The following is a 15,128-nucleotide window of genomic DNA, read 5'->3' as shown; positions in this document are numbered from 1 at the left end:
TTCATGGGGGTGGAAGGGTTTACACTTTCACAAAGAAACGTCTAAAGCTTTCATCCAACCAGGCTTCCCATGGTGGCCCATGCTGCTATCTTCACAGGCAGCCTGAAACATTTGCCTGTCCCTCTGTGCCTCAGCTCCTGCATGCTCAGGACAGACCAGACAGGACAACAGGATAAAGGAGCCAGGATACAGATGTGCTTTTTTTTTTTGGGAAAAGCCCTGCAGGAGTTTGCACAACATAACAAGTCCAAGCAGGTAACAGGAAAACTAGTATTTTTCCCTGACACCATGATAGTCATAATTACAGTAATATAAATCAATATGATGAAAGAAAAATCACATATTTCCAGATGTCCATGGTAAATCTACTTACTGTAAATTAGAGCCAGAGTTAAAAGTGTGGAAAAGTCCTATAATTTGAGCTACAGCTGCAAAAAAAGCTGTAAGAAAAGGCTCTGAGCTGTGACTTTGTTTTCATCACAGCATTTTGTTATGTCTCTTGTTATTGCTTTATCAAAAGCAAGCTGGTGTAGAAACATTCCCTTTTACAGCAGGGCTATTATTCAGTTGGAAAAAGAATTTGAAAAACATTACACTAAATGATTTGAATGATTACCTTTAATTACCATTCACTCACTAAGCCATGTCAGATAGAAAGATTCCTATATTAAAGTGAATGCTTTTGAAAAATACATCAAGTGCATTGCTGTGATTTGTTCTGCCAGCAGATTCCAACATTAATTCTTCCCCAGCGTTGCAAAAGAAAACTGAGGTCCTGCCAGAATTTCAATAGCTGCCATTGAACAGGGCTAAATAATGAATCTTTTGTGAAAAACCATCAGTACCTCATGTGTTGTATTTTGTTTCAGAGGAATAATTTGTAGTTTATTAATCCTTTGAAACATACCTTTTCTTACCAGATGGCTTGATATTATACGTTTTCATTAATAAGCATTATTAGTGCTAAGCAATGATTCATGAATAAATAAAGGAGTCATGGATCTTATTTTTTATTGCTTACCCAATTTTACAGCCAAGATACAGCTCAGCCAGTAATTTCAGTGCTATGGCTTTAACAGTATGGGACCTTTCACCCCAATGGCTGGCATGCAAATGTCACATACAACCTTTACAGCTTCTCACTCTAGGGAGATAACCTCTAGACAGGCAGAGGAGATGGAGTTTCTCCAGTCATGCTGATAAATACTTAGAGATGTTTGTTTGTTGCTTCACTCACACAGCTTGCATGTGCCTTCACTCAGCTCAGAAGTTCCCAAACCTCTGCCCAGGCTGCCCTTCTGGCCCTGTGTGGAGCTGTTATAACCAGAATGGAAGTTTGTTTCATAGAACATGACCCACAATCCTCTTCCCATTGTTGTGGCAACATTTCCAGCTGGGGGAAAGCCATCCCAACCCAAGCCACAAGCCTTCCAGCTCTGCAGTACCTGCAGGCTATTGTAACTAAACTAATTTGCCTACCAATGATTTTTTGTTTGTTTTGCTTTAATATAATACTCCAGTGATAAATTAGTTTCAGCTTAATTTTTTTGCTCAATCTAAATTGCCATCATGGGCTGGCAGACTGTGAACACCAGAAAGAAAATTTTGCCAAAGAATTTTTCCTACTAGGATATCATCAGGAAGCTGACCAATCTGCAAGATCCAGCAACTGACCAGAAAAATCCCACCTGGCCTTTTTTTTCCCCCAGTGGCCAGTGTCCCAGGATGAGTGGGGTTCCCCACCCTGTTACCCCTGGACCCTGCAGTCTGCCAGCCCAGGACCACCCTCAGAGAGGGCTCTTGGTTGTTTTAGGGATGGTCTGGTGTCCTGCCAGATCGTGCTGCCAGCCCCTGAGGGGCATTTCAGCTGCTTGCAAGCATGAATGCTTGGAGGGGAACATTCAAAGGGGGCTTTTAGTACCTGCAGCCAAGCACTGAGGGTCAGTGTGTCAGCATCTGAGAGTTCCCATGAAGCTGTTTCTGTCAAAGGCAGTCCTCAGCACCTTCCTTTTTTAAAGACAAATGCACTTTTCTCCTAAGCAAAAATCATCTGAAATTGTTTAAAATCTGAGTATTATTTTCCCTGTCTTTTGCTAAGAAAATGTGTATAGCACATCATTTATACAGAGCAAAAATGAACGCATTTTCACAGCCAGAGGTTTAAGGGCACAGCATACACAACTGTGTTTAATTCTGCTCACTTATATTATTAAGCATCCATGCCAGAGCAGGAGCATTAACATTTATGGACTCAGGCTACAGAAAGCTAAATGGTATGGCCAAAATTTTCAGGCTTCAATGTCCTACTATCACAAGCTAAAGTCATCCCTATGGAAAAGCTTTTTCAGAAAAAACAAGAGACAATCAAGACCCTGAAACAGAACTGGGCTCCATAAATGAGACCTCAAAACTCCATGGTTGTATTGTTTTGTTTCAGGCAGCCTTTGATTCTATGTAAATGGTTTTATAAATTTGGGGCTTTTTAAATTGTAAAACATGACTCCATTAGAGTATGTTGAGGGAGTCAGAGGAAGAATGTTTATTTAGTGATGAGGGGACCAGTCCCACCCCTCTTGCAGATGTTTTACAAACCTCTCCTGGAGGGAACTGATCAATTTGCTTTCGTGTCTAGATATGGATTGACAACCTCACTTCAGAGCCACTCCATCTGGAATGCTACCCAGATATCTGGCATACATCAAATCTGGATTTTCAGTAGGTCCTGTTACAAGAGATGGATTTTTGGCCACAATATCCACAAAGTTTCTTTCAGAAACACTTTTTTTGCCCCAGAGCCTTAGCTTAAACATCATACTGTATCCAGATATTTGAAGTTTGCATTAATATTTTATTAATGAAAATTAATTAATCTAACTATTTTATAAACTGTTCTAGTTTATAAACTTACTATTTTATACATTTTATACTATTTTATAAACTGTTCCAGCTGTTTTAGGAACCTAATCCTATTCCATGTACAGAAATAAGTAGGTTTTGAATACATTCAATGTAAGAAATCTGCATATAAGAACAGCAGTGAACAATCAGGCCCAGTGTCTAATAACAAATCTATTAATCAGTAACTGCCTAATGGCTGACATGAGTAGAACAGGATATTATAAACTCACATTTGCTGTAGACAGCAATGGCTCTGTTAGAGTACTATTTTTTGCCTTTTTGCTAGTGTAATTATTCATAATGACTACTGAATTTGGGTATTGTTATTTGCCTAAATGATTCATTAATCTAGTTTAGAAGTGTTTAGATGCTCTGGGAGAATAATACTCATGATAATTGAATAAAATTCAGCTATTAATATGTTGATTGATTTTTATTCCAGCTCCCAATGACATCAATTTTGAATCCATCTTCTTTGAATTATTGAATTCCTTTTAGAATTAAGAAAGAAGAAAAAGTAGAAAGAAGCAAATTGCCTCAAAAAAAAAAAAGGAAGTAAAATAGCACCACCTTTTTTTTCAACATAAAAATGTAGAAATGCCCTATAAATTTCTTATTGTAGTGGGAAACATTTAAAATCAAGCAGCCCATACCATAATTTGAGTACAGTTCATGGGAAGGAGCTGTTCAGCCTTATGTTTCCGGAACTATTCCTAAGTCATGCAGTAATAGCCAGACCAATGCATTATTTTATCAGATAGAAGTTACTGAAGTAAACTGGAAAGCTTACTCTGAAATATACAATGTGGTTTTTTTATACATGCATTTTTACATATTTTACAGGCAGTAGGAGATTAGAGTAGATTTAAGTAGTTCCTCTAAAATGATTCAACTGTAAAGCTTGAGCACAGACATGCGTATGAGGCATGAAACTATTCTGTATTTTATTGCACTAGTTACAATGAACATTATATTTACAGCTTTCTTTCGAATGTTAAAATGATACTGAACAGAAGCAGGTAAAACAGAAACCTTAGTCTTTAACTCTCCTGGTTTCCAGGAGAATTGGAAAAAAAAGAAGAAAAAGAATTATGAGTTAGTTGTAACAAAAGCTTTGAAGCGGATATAGAATCCAGGTTAATGATATCCTGTAATCTGATCCTGAGCGGACACGGACAGCTGTTCTCAGGGCCCTAATGAACCATGCACATTCACAGATCACTGATTAGCAGAACTTGATCCTGGTGGGCACAGACAAGTCCTAACACTATTTGGAATAGCTCTGGTGGTATTAAATAACAAGGATCTGTTATCATGTGATTACCTGTCTCTAAAATTCCAATTTATCTTCATTATGCTGCTGCTTTTCTCAGAGATGAAGGTGGTAAAGGCTTGTCATCTTTGATACTACACCTGTTGCTTCAGTTCTTTGATAGTAGAACAACCTCCTTGAGGTCAGTTTGCAGAGAGAAGCTCTGCAACAGAGAGCTGCCCTGGGCACAGCCAGGGCCCTGATGCCTCCTGTGATGCTCAGTGGGGCAACAGTGACTCCAGCCCAAAAACACAGAAGTATTTCTTCTTGCTTTAAATAGTCACTTCTGATTGTGAGTGGAGGTGAGAAAATATGGTTCCATGAAAAAAACCCAAATATGTGCAGTTTCAAGCAACTGGATATACCTAAAAAGACCAGAGGTAGTGACAGTGCCAATTATGTTATGGACAATCCAGAAGACTTTATTTATGCATCTAGCTTCTGCACTTGATGATATTTCCAGTGCTTAGCTCAGTCTGTGCACTCTGAACATCTAATTTCTGTTAAACAAATAAGGTAACTACGAAATACATGCATCCATTTGCAGTGCAGTTTGCCTTATGCATTGTTTCAAGTCAGTAATATACTAAAAGTAATTCAAGACAGTGACAATCTAAAAGTAACAGCACTGACCCTTTGTGTCAATGAGTCTAAAGCACAAATTAACCTATGTGAGGAGTTGATGGCTTTATTAGGGCTTCAGTTGATGAGGACAGCATGTAAAATACTGCTACATGTAAAGTGCTCTTTCAAGACAACAGGGACTCCAGTAATTCCAGATATTCAGGAATGAAGGAAATATTCAGGGATAAGGGATGGAAAACTCATCATTGAAAAGCATTTTATCATGTGATAAAGAGTGACTAAGCTAATCACTGTAAGACACCACTCATTACAAATTTTCTTTTAAAAAACAAGTGTGACTTTAAATTAGTGAATTTTTGGGTATTTTCCTTCTCCAGTGTTTTCCTAGCGTGAATTATTCTGCAACATTTGTTGTCTCTAAGTCATCTCTTGTTCCTGCATACATGCACAACCTTTCTGGCCCAGAACAAAAAAAAAGTGTGTCTAAGCAGCATTGAACTCTAAGAATGAGCTCACTTGCAGCATCACCACCTGGTCTCCAAATCACCCTTTCCCTCAACTTTGCCAGTCCTCCCATTGGATAAGAAAAATGAGCTGTACTGACGTCCTTGCAATAATGATTAGTTTAAAAGCAGAAAAATTAAAAATCAAGTAATGGTGCTAGAAGAAAATCTGTGCAACACATTACAAACATGTTATTCTGTCATCTGTTTTTCACTGTGAGAAGTTCACAACTTTAAATATAAAAGCACCTTGCACACAGAGGTAGAGAATTCTTTTTCTGAGTTTATCCTCATTTTAATTTTCTTGAAAAATTTTCATAAGTTTTCAGTGTTTCTTTTTATAAATTGCTTGTGGAACAAGTTGTTTTTCTGATCAGATGGGCAGAAGGAACGAAGTAAATTTTCTGGGAGGCATTCTTCTGTGGCTAACAAGTCCATGTTTGGAATAAATTTCATAAGACTTCTTACCACGCTTTGGACTTGTACTTCAGCATAAAGAAGCAGCAGCTATGCCACTGACCAGAAGCCCTATTTTAAGTTCTCTCACCACATCTCTCACAGGGTACCAAGTTACATACATGATCCAGCCACTTCTAGGAAAGGAATGCAATCTTATCCTGGGTTCCGACTGGGTGGAGGATGCCAGATGTTTATGCTCTGAATAACTTATGCTCTGAAATGAAAGGTTTGATTACCTTGATTTTTATTCTACTGTTGATTTCATATAGAGTTCCAAAATATTATCTTATTTCTAACATAATCCTACCATGCAAATTAAAGGAACCTTAAAAGTCAAGAGGTATAGCTTGGGGTTCCTCCTGCTTGCAGCTACCAGCTTGTATTTAATGTTGTCCCTAGGATATTTCTTTCTTTCTACTTCTAAGGTATTAACAAAGTAGCATTTCAATAACATTTTTCTTCAGTCCTTAAGAAAATCAGCTTTTCTTTGAAGACACAAAGTTTTTAAATGCTAGCATTTGTCTGGAGTCCCCTTCCAGTTAGGGAATGCAGCCCAAGTGCATTGTTCACTTTCCTGTTTATGATGAGATCCATTGGCTTTCATCTCATATCTCTCCCCCTGAAAGGGGAAGGGAAACAAAATCTTGCAATTTCAATGGGGATGAATTGGGCATTCTTTGGTGCATGTCCCTGCACTTAAAGGCATCCCATGCCTTTTGATGACTTTGAGTGTGGTCAAGTTTGGGTTTTTTTTTTCAGTATCCATGCCATGTCCCTCATATCTTCCCCTGCAAGTTGTGTCTTCCTCCTTGCTTTTTTGCCCTGCTTTTGCAACATCTGAGAGGTGAGTTTTGGCCTCTTTTGGTCCTTTGCACTGCACCTCATTTCCTCCCAGTCCATTTTCTTGTAGTCACAAAATTTCCCAATTTTCTTTCCTTTTTTTTTTCTTCAATTGCATTTCCTTTGATTATATCTCCATTCCAGAGTGTATATAAGTCCTTCTTTTCTGTTTCCAGGATTTCATATCTCTGAAGTTAGGTGGTTATTTTCTGCCACTCATTAATGTCTCTTAATTGTCAATGGGGAGAGACAGACCCTTCCAGAGGGTGATTTATTCCATCCTAAACCAGCTGTTTAAGACAGGAAAGATTAATTATGCTATGGAAGTCCTATTTCTTCTCAATGACTGCAGCAGTCTGAAGTCAGTTGTTCCTAGGATCTGTACAACAGGACCACAAAGTATGCTGTCATTAATTCCAGAATAAAGGAGTCACTGAAAATGATGTGGCTGGGGTGAACAGAAAGTATAGCCAGGCTTTTCAAATCATACACAAGGAAAATTTAAGCTGTAGTCAATGAGATACTTCAGAAAACGCAACTGGAATCTAATTCCAAGGGCAGACAATGGTGGGGAGAGCTCTGTGCTGAGCTGACAGAAGTTGAGCCTTTGGTTGTTGTAAGTGTGGCTTCCTCTTTCTGATGGCTTTAATTTCACACCTTATATCCTGAAGAGAGGCAGTTAATTTTTGTACTTCCCTCAGCCACAGCTCATTTAGGAAAACCTCCACAGAACTGCAGAACTAGAAAATGCAGGGAATACTCTGACAAATTGAAACCCTTGTCTGTGTGATTATGCACAGCATAATCATCTCCTTTCAACCACTATTTTGGGAGAACCATCCAGAACAGTGTGGAGTAAGGGGTGACCAAAAGGGCAGATGTCCTTTTTGTCTGTTCTCTCTTCACATAACCAATCAGTTCCTCATTTGCACAGACTCTGAAAAAGAAAGAAACTGAAAATAGAAGCCAGGAAGAGGATTTTTGATCAACCCTGAGCCTCAGTGTGACTGAGCATCACAGATAAAAGACCTTTTCCCAGGCACAGGGAGTGGAAACCCTACTAGGTGAGGCAGGGAAAACAGAACCTCCTTCAGCAGAGACCTCCTGTCTGGGGGTGGCCACCAAGGCAGAGGATACCCAGGGGACACTGGAAGTCAGATCCCAGGCATGGATGGAACACCCTGTGAGTGAGGGTCGGGTGAAAGGGCAAACTTAATATTTTTATGATAAACAATTATTTTTTCATTCTGCTTAACTAATTCACTCTTGTTCTTATTAAACCAACCAGCTTTGATTGAATCACATTATTTAAAGATAGTAGAGATCATCCAGAGTGGTTGGTACCATTTTGGGAAAATATCTTTTGTGCTACACAGAAATTACATTACTCATTCACTTGAGGGTGTATCTTTCAACATGGTTGTAATCCGATTATCAGATCCAAACATTGCCTGTGAAGATGCTTTGAGATGAAAGAGATAATTTTCTAGAGGGCATAAAAATATTTAATTTCTGATTCTTGAGGCAAAAGAAACTTTTTAAAAATTTTTGGTGTTGGCTGTAGCAAAGTGGAAGATATTGATGTATACCAAGTATGTGATTTTAAACACAGGAATAACAAAAGACCTGTAAAGTATCTCTAAAGATAAAAGAGAAGCTATACATTCAGTATGTCTAATCAATAACACAGTCTCTCTCACCAGGTCTTAATCAGTTTAGAGATTCCAACAGCAATATCCAGTTCTCACTGAGTCAGTCATACAGAATCTGAGAGGAAGGAGCATGCAACAGACTCCACTTTACTCTGTTACTGAAGGCAGGGAAAGCCCAGGCTGTGGATATCCCACCTGGACAAGAATGTATTCTTTCTCAAATATTCTTTTTCAAACCTTCTGCAGTTGCAGCAGGTGCATAAGAGAACTTGTCCTGTCCTGCTCCATCTTCAGCCTCCCTGTCTCTGTAGAAAACAGCCAATGCAACAGAGAAGGCTGAGCTGGATTTAACCTTTTTCAGGGTAAAACCATGAAACCATGCAAGTGTTTTAGGATACACTTGGCAAGGGAAAGTGAAGGGTGGAATTCATCTGACCTAAATCTGGTGTTTACAGCATTTGCCCAAGATAGTCTCAATTTACAAGCAGTGCAGAGAAACAGGCATTTTATAGGGAATGTTTTCAAAACTTTGAAATGATGCATGCATTGGTTCCATTGCTGTTAATAGCACTAGTGGCCACATCAATATCAACATTTATATTTAATCAGAGGCCTTTCCTTTCCCATTTGCAGTACCACAAAACCTGTGGAACAAGGATAAAACTTTTGTGTCTTAGAGCCTTTATCATCAGTACAAAGGAACTAGAAAGCTATTTTAGTAGGATAACTGGTGATAAAATGAATCTGTAAAACTCTTTTAATCTTGAGTTTAAAACAGGGCAGCTTCAGGCTGGGTTCCTTTCTGTTCTAGAGTATTTTGTTGCAACACAGACTATAAAGTATAAATGTAATGTAGCATAAGCTGTCTTCAGATTGCTTTGTTTTTCCCTGAGAGCCAAAGAGGCTCTGATCCCTAGAAACTGGTGACTGGTTTTAAATTGTTTTAAATAGGACCTGTGACCAGAATATCTACCACCACTGACCTCTGATGTACTGTAGAAATATTCCAAATAAATAATCAAGTTCTTCCTCTGTAGTCAAGCATCAGTCAGCCAGACTGTGGCATACTCTGTGTTTTCCTCTTTTGAGGGAAGCCTTGGAAAAGGGTCCTTGACTGAGGTCTAAACAAGAAGATATAGTACAGTCCCTAGAACAAAGTCACCAGTGCTCATGAAAAAATTGGCCTTTTATCAGTTCTGTAGAGAAATTAAAGTCATGGAGGGAGCTTTGACATGCAACGATCTTGGTTTTGATATTTGGATGCTATCATTAAAACTCCTTGAATTGCTACCAGAGAAATCTTTGCAATAACAGTTTTGATCGCACCGCTTTGCCTGTTGAAGATATGAAAAACAAGGAGCAAAAATGAGTCAAGATGCTGAAAACTGTCATAAATAGTGTCTTTTTTAAACTATTATCCCTATGTTTTAACCTATGCCCATTTGTCGGTATCAAAATACCACTTGAGTTCAACAGGAACCAGAATAGCCCATAAAGAAATCTTGAGATCTGAATGAAAACACAAACCACTGTGTATTTTCAACTTTAGACCTATTGCAAGGCCATTGCAGAGTATCTGATAATGGCACTTATGTTTATATAGTCCATTGTTTTTCCTGTGCTGCAAACTTTCCACTCCACAGCCCTGTTTCCTGTTTCCCATTATGGAAGTCTCCAAAGGGGGTTTCCTTCTGTTTTTCTTATGGTCAAAAGGAATTTCATAAGTACAAGTCAAGTTTCTTTTCAGTGCTACACGTGCAGAATGGAATCTGAAAGCTCCCAGCGTAATCGTCTCCAGCATGTACATAGTTAGTGTTACACATAATCCACATCTGGATCACAAAATCTCTGAAAGGCTTCCAGGAATATTTAGACAGCCATAATGCAACACGTTGCTGTGTAAGGGAGAAATAGAGCTAACCTCAATGTCAAGGTTATGGCTTTTGAGAAACACAGCAGCTCCCCTTCAGAACTTTGTAGCTTACCTTCTGGATCCTGCCTGCCATCAGTTTGAATGCCATTAATATTTTCTTTTCCACTCAAGCCCATAGACACATCTGAAAACAGTTTACATCCCAACTTGCCTTGTGCTGTTGATATTTAATTCTAAACTGCATATAAAACTTGGTGCATATGTAACCCATATATTTTAATATCAGAGACTGTCTTGGCACCTTTTTCTGCTACAATCAGCTCAGAACCCCAGGAGATAAAATATGGTTGGAGCTGAACTAGCAGGCAGTCTGCATTACAGTATTCATTTCAGAGTTAAAACACATTTCTAGATTACATCTGGGCTTGGCACTAAGCTGTAGTACTGCCTTGTGTGTAATATAGTATCTATAAACTACTTTTTAACCACTGCTTATGGCAGAGAACCCATGGTGATATAAATGCTATATGAAGCCCTTCAAAATTTTCTCTTTAGCTTATTTTACTTAAACAGTGGATTTAGGATGGTGCCTCAAGGAACACAACATCAGGCAATAACTGCAGTCCTTAATGATACTAGATATTATTGTAATTTCTAAACAAATTTTGGGGGGAACTGAGGGTAAAAAGATTTTGGTGCATCTTCTCTTCATAGCACTGTGTATGCTTCACAAATTGTTTGCACCAAAGAATTCCTTCATTTTGTTGTTTCAATCCCAAAAAAGGGTCTAACTAGAAATTATTATCAGGATCTATATTATTCTGCTCTGTCTTGCCACTGAATTCAAACTTCCTAGCTTCAAATTTGCCTTCTGAATTGCTTTTACTACAAAGGACTTTCTCCTTTAGTTTCTCTGTCCATATGTACCCAGTGGTGAATAAGAACATTGTAGATGTCCCTGTCTGCTCCATACAGATGCTTTTCTGCTGAAAAGATGAGAATTTTTCAGCAAGAGAGGTTTTGCTGTTGACCTGGTCAAGAAGGTGGGTGTCCTGTCTAAAGAGCAAATGTGATAGTGCTTATCCACTGTCCACCTGTGTACCCCTCTGTACAGAGAAGAAAGATATGGTCCTTGGGGGAGCTTCTCTCCTCCTATGTGCTTTAAAAGAGCCTAAATAAGAATTTGAGATGAGACATTTATGTCACAAATTGCTGGAGCTGACAGAGTTGATTTTCCCCACACAGTTTCTTGTGTTCAGTCTTCCTTTCCCTCTCCTGTGGTATGGCAAATGGTGCAAATACTTGATGGGAAAAGAGGAAGAAAACACTTTGGCAGTTGCTCACTCTCTCTACTCTGAGAAGATACACCATGATATCAGAAGTAACTCTCTGCTTCTCAGTGCCTTGGACAGTGTAGGGGTGATCTCATTTACTTATTTATTTTGCTTCTTGCTAAGCTCTGTGTTTTGTTAGTGTCCCCAACACTAACTACTCATCCAGCAGATATACTTTCAGAATTTTTTATTTTCTAAATCAATTCTTTCCCCTCCCTTTTCTTTGTGTAAAGGATATGTACTGGCTTTGTGAAATCCCTGTAGCAAGTTGTGAATGATGCATGAACTGGAAAATCTTTGCCTGGTACACAGTAGGAATATAGAAAGTGCTGTGCAGTCACTGCTATGCTATGCTTTTTTTCTTACATATACAGACACATAGTAGTCATTCCATATTCATTTTGACAAGCCCTTTATGTCCAGACACCATGGGATAGGATGGATTGTGTACCATTGGCCTGCACTGGATTATGTATCAGAGAGGTTTTTATGCATAACTCTTCCCTGAGCTGTGCTTAGAGGAAACTGGTGTCTTCTGCTTTTGCTTATATGCCAGCTTGAATTTCCTCCTGAGTTCATATTTCAGGCAGCAAATATACCTGGGAAGCATTGCTAAGGTGTCTGTATTTTGCAATGTGTGCTCAGACAAGGATTTGAATCCTAGACACTGAGCTACAAACCTGAGGACGTGCTCATTTTTTAAATTGGCATGGATCCTGGCTATTCCCTGTTTACAGCCTACTGTGGACTCAGTTTATTTCCTTTGGGCATCCAGTCCATCTTAGCTAATGGAAAGAGTACAGAATACCCAATAGAAATGCAAGTGCAAATCAGAGAGAAGATTTTCCCTTCTATTTTAATGGCTATAAGATTCACACTCCTCTTCAGACACCTATTGCTAACTTAGATTTTTGATTTCCCATGTCGCCATGCCTGAAAGGGACTGCTATGCACTAGATATTCCTGCAAGATATGTGCCAGCAAAGACAATCTTACTTGATTTCCCCTGATTATACAAGGGTGTCTTCCTAGGGTGGGATGGCTGACTGTTTTTCCTTCTGTGGTCACACAGCACATTATTAGTTACTCAAACCTGTAGTTAGATTCCACCTGAATGAAAAGATTTCATTTTTATGAGCATTGACCAGTGAGACTACAAGTTAATTCTAGCTTTCCCCTAAGAGTAGGTTTCTCATTAATAAGAATGATACTGAAGTCAAAGTAAAGGCTTATTTTATTAAAAGTGGAGACCTTAGGGAGGAAGTAGAGGTTACTTGTTTACATTAAATAAATCATATTCCTGCTCTGAGCCTCAGTTTCCTAACTTAAAAATAAGGACAAACCAGATAGTTTTTCAGCTCTGAAGACTGACAGGTGAACAGCATTGGACAAAAATTACTGATGTGTATAAAGTATGAGTGAGTAAAAGACAAGCAAACAGATGAGGCCACAGAGGAAGAGAAGCAGCAGCTGGGTAGGAGGATACACCCAGATCACCTGAAAACAGGGTATCAGAAATCCTTGTGCACAGTGGGGCAGGTAGAGGTTTGCAAGGGATGGTGGTGTACAGCCACTCCAGCTGCAGAAGTCCTGGAGAAGGTGGGTAAATCATGCAAAGGGAATTACTGTGTCAGGAAAAGAAGTCAGGGAAAAAAAGGACAGGATTAGCTACAGCTGAGCCCACTGCTTTTCCCTAGGCTTACCCCAGGCTATGGGGTGAGAACTCCAGGCTCCTGAGTAAGAGGACTGTGCTTTTCCAGCTGACACTTGCAAGATGTAAGGAGCCTGTTCTTACTGCAACAATTAATTTTTAAAAATGGTTATCAGCAACTCCTGTTTTATTATGTCTTTATCTCTAGTTTTCCCAAATAAACCAGACTTTTACCATATGCCCCAAATGGTAGACTATTTATGAGGGGCTTTTTATGATTGCAAATAAAGAGTATCCTTGGCAACATTTCTTTCCCATTCCTAGCAATCAGTTACTGAACCCTAACCCAGATATATTTGATATTCCCTGCATTCATGCTTAGACAAACGGAGTTGATTCCCGAGCCTGTGAACACATTGGAACTGTTGCCTCATTCACTGCAGCTTTGGCAGAAGTAAATTGGACCAAGGTGATGCTCCCGGCCATGCTTTCAGTATAATTTCTTTCTTTTCACTACAGAACCCTGATGTGGTCATGCCCTAACCTTTCTTTGAGTCAGTTCTCCTGCTGGGGGAGTTAAACAGTGAAAAAAGGCTTCTGCACTTGCTTGAATTCGGCAGAGAGCAGCTAATGAGCCCTCCTGATCCGCCGTGCACTGGGTGTGCGGCCATGGCAGCCTCAGCTCTGCCCCAGCCACGGGACCACAGCAGCCCTGCTCCTGCCCCTGCATCCCAGTGTGGGGCTGGGATTGAAATAAACATGGGCAGGAGACCTTTCTCCTTTTTAATGCCTTTATTAAAAGTGATCAGCTCGGGTGGGGAGAACCGACAGGTGCAAGGAGGAGAAAGAGTGCAGCTTTTTCCACTGGTCTGTGGGCAGGGCTGGGGGCTCCATCCTCAGGAGAACATCTGGAGATTCCCTGCTTTCTGGTTCAACATTCGAGCGCCTCTGTCTAGCCAACATCTAGATTAGGGTGAGGGGTAAAAAGGGTCTTAGCGGATACTAGGTTCTGTTCCTCATGTCTAGACATCACTTTGATTCATCAATTTTGTGTTGGCTCATTGTTCTTAGGGGTTTTTGGCTAGGTTTTGTGAGAGGTTTCTTCTGTTGCATGCTGGATCCAATGTCATTTGCATGCCATTCAATGTCCCCTCCTCTTCACCTTCTAGGTGCCATCCTCCAGAAAGTAGCAGGGAACCACTCAAGAAAAGGGGGAATTCTTAACCATCAATGACAGGTAGTTAACGAAAATGACAGGTGATTACAATAACAAACAGTTAGAACTCCACCCTGGCAGCAACTAGCCCAACCTGTTAACTCTGCAACCTTTTAAAAAAATGGGCAGCTTTTCTACTCATAACAGCCCGGGCTGTCCCTGTGCCCAGCACTGCCCCACTCCAGCCTGCAGCAGGCTCTGCTCCCTGTGCCTGGGCAAGGGCACCCAGCTGCCTCCCCAGGCAGGCACACATCAGCCGTGACTTCCAGGTGGTTTTGGTGGGCACCTCAGACCACCCAGGCAATATCTGCTGTGCTGTGGGTGTGTCTGATGCATAATTTTTGTGATGATATTATGGCATAATGAACATCTTACACAGTTGGGGGTTTTTTGCATTGTCTTATGCACATAGAACAGTATATGATACTCCCTACCAACCAGATGAATGCTCTTTGGTGCAAGAGTAGACTATAAATTGGTTTTGGGTGCTTGCAGGAAACTGCTGTAAAAATATTTCTTGGTATTTAGAATGTTCTGGAAACTTATGATTTTTGTTATCAAACTGTGTCAAAATCAACAATGGTGTGACCGTGTTCACAGGGGTTCTTGGATGAGGGAAGAGATGAGAATGTTGACTCCATGTTCAGAAGGCTTGATTTATTATTTGATGATATATATATATATATTACATTATGACTATACTAAAAAGAAATGGAAAGGAAAGGTTTCCTCAGAAGGTAGCTAAGCTAAGAATAGAATAAGAAGAATGAGAACAAAAGGCTGCTCTCTCGGACTCTGTCCAAGA

The 15,128-nt window shown here is 39.7% G+C and overlaps 1 protein-coding gene across 1 annotated transcript in view; it reads right to left on the bottom strand.

Annotated features, from left to right (window-relative positions):
* Positions 1-994: 994 nt before the first annotated feature.
* CDK14 (cyclin dependent kinase 14) overlaps positions 995-15,128 on the bottom strand; it is a 448,028-nt gene continuing 433,894 nt past the window's right edge. Inside the window, exon 15 of the mRNA XM_077174724.1 lies at positions 995-7,534. The gene's annotated coding sequence lies outside the window, so the exon portion shown is untranslated. The remainder of the gene's footprint in view (positions 7,535-15,128) is intronic.

This window comes from Agelaius phoeniceus, chromosome 1 (genome assembly GCF_051311805.1).
Source record: "Agelaius phoeniceus isolate bAgePho1 chromosome 1, bAgePho1.hap1, whole genome shotgun sequence".
Classification (NCBI taxonomy): domain Eukaryota; kingdom Metazoa; phylum Chordata; class Aves; order Passeriformes; family Icteridae; genus Agelaius; species Agelaius phoeniceus.
Note: the sequence above shows the minus strand (reverse complement) of the source record. Positions and strands in the feature narration are given on the sequence as shown.